Here is a 9,284-nt window from a genome sequence, read left to right on the forward strand (position 1 = left end):
AACTGTATTTTGAAATATCTGAAGTGAAAAGTTTTGGAAGGCATTGGAGTCCAGTAAATCCCCTCTGCTGTGTTTAAAATTTGGCACTTTCCACAGGAGTTTTTTTAGAATTATTAAAAAGTTGCACCTATGTTACAAGGCTCCACAAGCCAAGCTTTGGTTTCAGATGAAATTTTATAATTGGAAGATAATTTTCTAAAAATAAACATAGTTTGAGCATGACATCTCACAGTGAAGCACTGAACATGGATGCCCTCTGTTGCATAGCTACCTGTACTCGTCCAAACTGGTGAAACCATACGACTAATGTTGTAGGATGGTAGATAAAGCATAATTAATATTTAAGCATTCTACTTATAATATTGATGTTAAATATTGAGTCATTCACAAGCTATTCAAAATATGTACTGTTATTTTAGCTTAATTTTATATTAATCTCTATTATCTGAATGATTCTCCTTACGAGAGGAAAATGGAAATTATCTGATTCTGTTACTCTGTGAAGAATCTACTGGGAAGATTTTACTAGAGGCATCAGGTATTTTATTAACTATGCATTTGAGCAAATTAATTTTCTTAGTCTCATTTCCTGAGAGTAGGCAATTGTGCTGCAGAGATCCTGTTGGTGTTACTGGTCCATAACCCAGATGCTTCTCTGGTGTGTACTTCTCAGCCTACAGATTTGTCAGTAGACTATTCTGTTCTGCTCCACTGTTTTTTCTAATTATACTATATATTCCTCTTCCCAAAACCTTCATCCGATACAAACAACATATTTTCATCATTCGAAGGAATATTGTTTCAATAGCTTATTTGTAAATTCTGATTGCCAGTGTTATTTCACGACACAAAGTATGTTCAAAGTTACATGTTTCAACTTTGACTAGTAGTTCTGCTTTTCTTAGTTGTGCAAAAGACAGCTGATATATTTCAGCTGGGCTTGCTACTGTGGTATAAAGAAATTGAAAGTATTACAAATATGAGTGTGACAAGCCGAATTTCTGCTTATTACATTAACATTGAGATGGTGTGTTGAAGTTTGGTTGCTGTTTATTCATGGCAATAACCCATCTTTTCCTCTGCAGTTGAAGCATATCTAATGCCAGTTACAGCTATGACCCTGATTCAGACTGCTTTAAAATTCATGTTGTCATGTTTACTCTTGACTATTTACATGGCAAGCACTGGGATTTGGGGGGAAAAAAAAAAAAGTATAGGTCAAGAAAGGAGAGAAAGAAGAAAATATACCTGTTGAATTAGAGGGCTCAGTCGTTTCTGATATGAATTGAAAAACTGCAAAGTGTTATGTAGTCACCTAATTGTTATCCATCAGTATTCGTGTCCAGTTTACTCCAAATAGACATGAACCACCTTGTGGGAAAAGCAATTAACAAGTGAAATCATATACCCCAGATTCTCAGGGTTTAGGCTATTTTGTTATAATGCAATGATGGTTACCACACAGACTTTCCATTCAGATAATCTAGTTTACAAGCTGTCTGGAAACTCATCTTCAGTTTATACCTGATTGTTCTGTATCTGAACAATATTACTTTGCTATCTTCAGATTTGGCTTAATTTATGATTGTGTTACATAATGAGATTCAAGATAATTAAATCACTCTCCATGACAGGATGTATTTCATATTTCCTAGTGAGATATCTCAACATGAGCCCTTTGCCTGTTGTGTTACTCTGTGCAGGCGGAGTCTAACTCTGCCTTCAGTGTTTACTCACTAAGAAAAAAAAGGTAATTTTGGCTGAATAAAGGAGGAGAAAATTACTTATCTTGCATTCTCTTAATTTCTCAGAGTGTTGGAGTGGATGAACTCATTGGTCCTGGCTCCAGTGACAGCCCCAACGTCACCTCAGACCTCAAACAGATAAAGGGAAAATCCATTCAGCAAAGAAGCCACTTAAGGGTTTAATGAAGTTAGCCAACAGCTGTCAAGGCTTCCGTGTACTGGTATCTGTAGATGGCATTCATGGGTGTGCATAGGTTTGTAGTTTGTGCTAGACTAGCATGATTAAACATGGGTTTACTGGTATTTACTGTTGGGTCCCCCTTATCTGTGGTGTGGCTGAAGGACATTCAGCCCTCCTTAGAAATCTCTGATACAAACACAGCCAAGCCTGAAGCTGTCCTACAGGATCAGTGTAAGGTATGCCTTTGTCAAGCCCTCAGCCTCCTCACTCCCTAGTCTCCTTGCAGCTCCACTCCTGGGAGATCTTTGAACCCACAAAATGATCTCTGTGGAAGAACGCAGAAGGAGCTGAACTGTTCTCCATACACAGCCAGGACATAGCAGTTGCCTTTATCTCATAGATAAAGGAATAGGTTTGGCTGCCGATAAGGTGTCCTGGGCATTGTGTCCTATAACGAGGTACTGAACAGAACATTTTCATCTCCTACTCTCTCCTATCGAAGTGAATTTACAGGTGGCTGACTCCTGACTCTATTTCAGTAATTTATTCTTTTACTTAAACCAGCAAATGAAAAGAGGAGTTCTCTTCCTGGCTGACATTTGCATATTCATTAAACATTTCATTAAATTATTTCACAACGTTTTTAATGATTGCTCACTGACAACTCAGGATGTACCTATCTCGTGGCAATCTAAATTGGCAGAGCTGTACCGTGGCTGACTTGAAAGGGCATGATCATTCTTACCCAGTGGTAAAATGCAGCAGTGTCAGAGAGAGGCTGAACTTTTAATAAGCAATTTACCACTGAAAGCTGTCTCCCCTTCATTTCCAAATTCCTTTAGAATATTTGCATGTTCAGCAGCACCAAAATTATCTCTGCTAGCATACAGGCATAATAGGAATGCTTATAGGTCCTGACATTTCATATTCTGATTTGTATTCATGGTTTTGACATTAAGGTTTATTTTGTATTTGTATTCAAAGACAGCATGAATAGGAAATTAGCACAAAAGAAAGTCCAATAATAGGAAGAATATAAACTGGTGGATTAACTGTCTTTTTAAAATCTGACTTGAACCCCTCAGCTGAAGTCAACATTTTTTAGAAAATATCCCTATTGAATACACTGGATTATATTATACAATCCTGGGTTTTTAAGGACATCTGTGATAGCTGGACAATTAATCCATTCAAACAACAAAGCATGAATTTCTCTATGAACTATGTATTCCACTATGGAACTAACACCAGGAATTTATTGGTTTTGGCAAACTATGCAAAAGACTGCCTTTTCTTGGATGTCATACAGAAATACACATTGCATGCAAGTCAAGAACTGCAAGGTGAGATTTGTGTAATCACAAGGTAGTTGCTAAATCAGAAGAAGATAGTATAGTGCTAAAACTTCATTCGTTTACTCGAATGCTCATTGACTAATGCTTATTTTCTCATTTCAGCTCGATATACATTTTGTGAAAAAGCTAAGTGCTCGTGACAAGATAGTGTATATGATTTGGCAGTAAATTAAAATTTGTTTGGCACCAAACAGAACTTACCTCTTCAAGTTTAGATATGACACAGAGATGAGGTCGGAGCTATGCAGTTGAAAATTAAAAAGCTATTCCTTTAAAATCACTGGAGGCTCGATTTTTATCCAGGTTCCTAAGTCCCCTAAGGACTTACACTCTGGTCCCCTCTCTTAGAAATTTAGTTAGTTATACTTAGTGGAAAAAATACTGTTAGAATAGAATTATTTGAAAGCCTTAACAAAAGGCATCTCTACCTGCTCTGCTTTTAATAGTAGTAATAAAATAGATTGCAGTAAAAGAAATATGTTAATGTGTGCTTCTAAGTAATATGCACAAGACAAGGTTATTGTGATAAGTTGCACATCACTTTTTTTCAGTGGGATTTACAGACTGTAAATATATATGGCCATGCTGGAAAGCACAGATAAAAACTGTAGGAATGTGAATTATCTCCTTCCTCAGTTAAAATGCACGAAAACTCAAGCTGTCAGAGATTTGTAAAAAAACCAGTATTTTCTAGGTGACTTTTTTCCTTCTTTTTTGCCACATCTCTAATTTTGCTAAAACACTTTAAAGAAACATTGCAGGAAAGAGTTTCTAGTGTTGGAAAAAAATATTTAGCTTTTCTAAGAATCATACCTTAAAATATTGTGAAGTCATCCACAATAATGTTACTTCAATTGGAAACAGATTTCAGGGTTTTATCTCTTACATTAGTCATATGCATAAACCTGTTTTTAGTGATGATCATGTAAATATAAATCAAGAATAATCAGTAACACCATCAAAGCTGACTTCAGAAGGCTCTCTATAGCTTTTAATAACTTGGACAAAAAGCATGTGCTGCTGGGGATGATCTGGTCTCCTAATACATTTTCTATTTACTAAGTGAGTAATGGGGAGGTTATAATAGATTTATTATGCAAAATCAACAACAAACAGTGGTATGATTTGCAAGGTTTATCAGTACTTTAAAGATTAAAGTTTGTTACTAACAAAACTCTGCTTGGGGTCAAGAGAAAGTATTTATTTTCATGTTCAGAAACTACAGTGATATGAGCATTTTCCAGAATGGGAAATTAAAGAGGTTATTACTGATTTTGAAGAAAATTATTATTGTGATTGCAAGGCTATTTATTTTCAGCGCAACAATTAGTTTTGCAAGATTTTGTTACTCTTCCTCCCCACCCCCAAATCTGTCTTGTCTTCTTCTAAGCTTAGGTTAATGAATGGCCAAATGCATTTTGCCTATGTAGAAAATATACAGATCTCTTTAATCTCAAAAATAATTTTTTTTGAAAGCATATCAATTATGCTATTAATCACACAGAGCTTCTGTAACTTTTGTGATGTGCTATTATTTTTTACGATTGCTCTTATGCTAGTATGCCTAATTATTCTTTGAGTAACAGGCAAAATTGTGCATACATTTATTCACTCATGATATCTGAAGGCTTCTGTTTCCTAATGCAGAAAAAACATAGTTGCTTTTTATAATCTTTTTATAAACTTTTATTTGATGTTTGTCAATGAATGGTGTCATAATTATTAAATAACAGGCAAAAAGTTACAAGTCAGTAACAAGACTTTCCTGAAGATGAGCATCGTCTGTTCTGCAAATCTGTGTTGAACAGAGTGTTACTTTACTTTGATAAATGCATGGAGCCACTGTAAAAGTTAGAGCAAATATGAAAATAAACTGGCATGCATTCTTGATAACAATGGAAGGGTTTGTTATTACTGGGTTTATTTCTGTTCTCTATATTGTCCTTTCTAAGGTTACCTGGGTATTTTCCTTCAACCAGTGAGCGGCTCTTGATTCTTGCTCTTGGTTGTGGCATATGGAGGCTATTCATCTTTTTTGGACTGCCTTTTAAGTAGTATTTCTTCTGAAGAGTTTAGCTGTTTTATGGTGTGCAGCCTGTTAGGGTGCATAGTGTGCACCCTCAAAAACAGTTTTGAAAACCCCTCTGAGTCAGCCTCTGCTCGGTGGCTGCTGCTGAACGCAGAGGTTGGACCTGGCTGAGCCAGGCAGACTCTCCCTGTTATTTACTGAACCTAGGCAGTAAATACAGCCCTGCCTGCGGGTGCCCTGTGTGGCTCCATCCCCCCGGGTCACACAAGCCTGGCACAGCCATCTGCCACTGCGCTTCTCAGTGGTCTTACAGACCCTGCAGTATACACACGTAACATGCACGTACACACCGACGCAGACAGAGTGCTTTTGGATTTGTTCTCTGCACGTAACTTATCCACTGGTACCATTAGACTTCCCTCTGTGTGAGCTTCCCTGGTGCCAGGTTTTGGGACAAGGCGTCACAGGAGTTCTGCTGGTTTCTGCTGCTATGAACCATGTAATAAATCAGCTTGGAGGAATGGTTATTTGGTGTGGATTTCATAACATCAGGTACTGTAATTTTGGAGAGAATACTTCTAAACAGCTGCTAGTGAAAGGACACTACAGTAGCTATTAGCTATGAGTTAGCTCTTTAAATGATTCTCTAGGCTAGACAAGGCTCCACTAACGAAGTTGAGTTCTGTTTAAAATACATTATCATGCCTTGAGTGACAACTAAAATACATCTTAAAATTGATAGACTATAATACAGCACTGTAAACTTTTAAATTCTGTAATCGTACATGTCTTGTGTACTAATCTGACTTAGATACACAGTGCTCGGCTTTTAAATTAGTGGCATCCCCCTGAAATTTCTTAACATGAAATTATGAGCAAATTTTCTGTCTTAACCCTATAAAGTGGCTTGTTAAGAAACGTATCCTAACTTGGACTATGCAAAATTCATCAGGAATCAGAATATTTGGTTCTTTTAAATGCTTCGAAGATACTTTAAAAAAAAAAAAGAAAAAGGGCAAAAGATAAATATTTGCCTTTTTTGTGTATACATTGCCACTTACACTGGTCACTGTCCTGTGGGCCATTTCTAGAACAGTATCATTAGCATTCCAAACTAGTGAAAAGTTTCAAACCATCATTACACATTAACAAAAACAGATGAGATTTGGGGTTTTTTGGTGGTTGTTTTTTCACTCCAAGTACAGAGTTTCCCCTTGGAATGGGTGAGGTTCAGGACAGGAATATTCAGCCTTTCATCAGTCAAATTCTTAAGTTCTGGTATGTCATAATTCATCAGAATTAGAATAATTTATTACCATTTGAAAAAACAGATACACTTTCCACACATCAAATCCCCCTTCCCTCTGCACTAGTCCTGGTATGAAGCATCCCAACATTTTCCAAGTTAAAAGCACAACATTACTTACATGTATAAAAGCTATTTTGGGTGATTTGTATAATGTTCTAATAAAACTGGATGGATGTAACTCATTCCTACTTTCCAGGACAGCATTGCTGGATTTATAACACCAAACTGGCCAGGATTTATTGCGGTAGGATACACAAACACTAAAAATCTCAGAAACTGTAAATCAACAAAGTAGTTTGTGTAAAATATATAACTTCCATGGTAATATACAGTAGTTTTATTGTGCCTAATTTGGAATGCACACAACCCACTTCTATCCTCACGCAATTCATTATCCAGAAGAACTGAAATCAAACCCCAAACTTCAAGCATCCGATGTCACTACAGAGCTGGGGTGAAGTGGTTTTGGTATTTTAACTGTGTATCTCCGTGCTTCAGTATATAAACAACGGATTAATTTCACCAAGCACTAACTATTGAGAAGATAATCATCTAATGTAGGCCAGTTGTCCAGGTGAAGCAGAGACCCACAGTGTCTGCCCCAGGCGGGATGAGTTACCCTCCGAAGGTCCTTCTTCCTCCCCGTTGCCTTGGTGGGCAGGCTGACGGAGCCCCGCATCTTGTATTTCTGCTGCTAAAAAGCACACAGCTCTGGCTCGGTGTCTGGGGGCGTGCTTGCAGGGATGCACATGCCCATGCATGGACTTCTTGCACTTTTGGTAACAGGACATTTTTATAACAGTTTAGAATGCAAGCTCCAAGAGATTATTCAAAAATAGGAATAATTTATGCAGGTGTATAGGAGTATATAAAAAGTATGTAACCTGCTTCTACTTCCCTTCAGTGTGCATCGCATTTCCTTAGTGACGTTTGGGTAAATTATGATTTGTGTATCACTCGATTTTTTTCTTACACCTGAGAGGGTAAATTATGGGGTGGACAGATGTTCGTAACTTGGATTAAAAACTTCGTACAAGATGCCAAGCCATTCCACGCTCCCAGAGATCTATTCCCGTACCTGCGCCCCTTTTGCTTCCCTGTACAAGAGGAATGCCTTTTCCTCTTGATCTGCAACAAATTGTTCAGTAAAACTCTCTCTGGTCCGTAATTAAAAACTTTACAAACTTCTTTAAAAGTTTGTAAAAGTTTTAAGTGTCACCTTACCCTCTTGCTAAGAAGGGGAAATTCAGAGAAGCTGAAAAATATGTGCATTATCCGAGAGGAAAAGGCTTATTCTGGATTAAATGGTGCCTGTCCCCACGCGTTGAGCCGTGACGCCTCTGAAGGAAGAGCCGGTGAGCAGCCGCACCCACACGGCCTCACCCTCGGGCTGTCGCTCCGCTTCCCACCCTCACCCCCCCGCGGTGCCATGAATTCGGCGTCGCGCGTTTCTGAGGGGCGGCCCCGGCCGGGGAAGCCGCTGCTGGCGGGGAACGCGGGCACCTGCGGGCGGGGGGCGGCTCCTGGCCCGCGGGCGCCCCCGGCGGGATCCCCCCTCGCCCCGCGGGAGGCGCTAGGACCCGGGGGCGCGCGCTCCGCCGCGGCCGTGAGCCCGCCGAGGCGAGGGGAGCCCGGCCCGGCGCGCCCCGGGGCCAGGCGGCCGCGGCGGGTGAGTAACTGCCCGCTGGCGGGAGGGGCGGGCAGCCGCCGGGACCGCCGCGGGGGCGGGGGGGAGGCCCGGCCCCCGGGCGTTCTCTGCCCGAGCGGCCGCGGCCCCCGAAGCGGCGGGGCGGGAGCTCCGCGCCTCCCTGGCTTCAGGCGGCTTCTGGGCGGCGGCCGGGGCAGAGCGGCGCCGCCCCGGGGGCGAGGAGGGGGCAGCCCGCCCCGCCCGCCCGGCGGCGCCTCGCTGAAGGGGAGGGGGCCCCTGAGGGCGTTTGCCGCCCCCGGCCCCCTCAGGCGCCGCCGCCCCTCACGGGCGGCCCCAGCCGGCTCTCCCTCGCCCGGCGACGCGCGGCTTCCTCTGCCGGTCCCCTCACAGCCGCCGGGCGCTGGGGGGGTGCGGGAGGGGGCCAGGCCGTGGCGGGACGCGCGCCGGCACCAGCGTGGGTCGGGTCGGGTCGGTCTCGGCCCGGGGGTCGGTGGCTGCTTTGCTGCCGCCGCCAAAAGCCGTTGCCCGGCAGCAACAGGTGTGCCCCGGCGTTACTCGTTCCTCAGTCCTCCCCTTTCTGTCACCAGGGGGAAAAAATAGAAATTTTTATGTTCCGAAGTCTTGACAGTTGTGTGCTAACTGCCTTCAATATCTGGAACGAAGGCATTTGATACTGCCTATTTAACTTCCTTTTTCAAACGGCACTTTATCGACGTTGTCTGATTTATCCTCTTCCTGTTTTGCTTTTATTGCTGATGTTTGTTATCTTTCACATACTCAATAACAATGTCCACTATATCGACAGCGGCCGAAGAGGGTCACTAGTTTTATGTGCTGATGGTAATCGAGTCTGGAAATGGTAAGGCCACAGCTGGAGCGATGTGGAAGCATCCTTCAGCAAGCACAGGATTGCCCGGGGAAGTAATGAGTGCTGAAGTGAATTATTTAAATAACGCTAATGAGGAGGTTGCGCAGTGGCCATCAGCGATAGCATCTCTCTGGGATGGTGTTTTAATG

Source organism: Strix uralensis, chromosome 9, assembly GCF_047716275.1.
Source record: "Strix uralensis isolate ZFMK-TIS-50842 chromosome 9, bStrUra1, whole genome shotgun sequence".
NCBI lineage: Eukaryota > Metazoa > Chordata > Aves > Strigiformes > Strigidae > Strix > Strix uralensis.